This window comes from Colobus angolensis, unplaced genomic scaffold, assembly GCF_000951035.1.
Source record: "Colobus angolensis palliatus isolate OR3802 unplaced genomic scaffold, Cang.pa_1.0 Scaffold114, whole genome shotgun sequence".
NCBI lineage: Eukaryota > Metazoa > Chordata > Mammalia > Primates > Cercopithecidae > Colobus > Colobus angolensis.
The window spans coordinates 3,073,169-3,073,669 of record NW_012112475.1 but is presented as its reverse complement, the minus strand read 5'-3'; positions in this window follow the sequence as shown (position 1 = coordinate 3,073,669).

Genomic DNA, 501 nt, shown 5'->3' with positions numbered 1-501 from the left:
GTGAGCCATCATGCCCGGCCTATTTTTAATTATATAACACTATTTAAAAGCATGCCAACTTTGGCTGGGCATGGTGGCTCACATCTGTAGTACCACCCCTTTGGGAGGCCACAGCGGGTGGATCACGAGATCAGGGGTTCAAGACCAGCCTGGCCATGGTGAAACTTCGTCTCTACTAAAAATGCAAAAATTAGCCAGGCATGGTGGCAGGTGCCTATAATCCTAGCTACTCAGGAGGCTGAGGCAGGAGAATCACTTGAACCCAGGAGACAGAGGTTGCAGGGAGCCGAAAGCACGCCACCACACTCCAGCCTGGGCGACACAGCGAGAATCTGTCCCCCCCCCCAAAAAAAAGAAGAATCTCAGAAACAGACCAGCCATGGTGGCTCACACTTGTAATCCCACCACTTTGGGAGTCCGAGGCGGAAAGATGCTTGAGCTCAAGCCAGGAGTTCAATACCAGCCTGGGCAACATAGTGAGACCTCTTCTCTACAAAACAA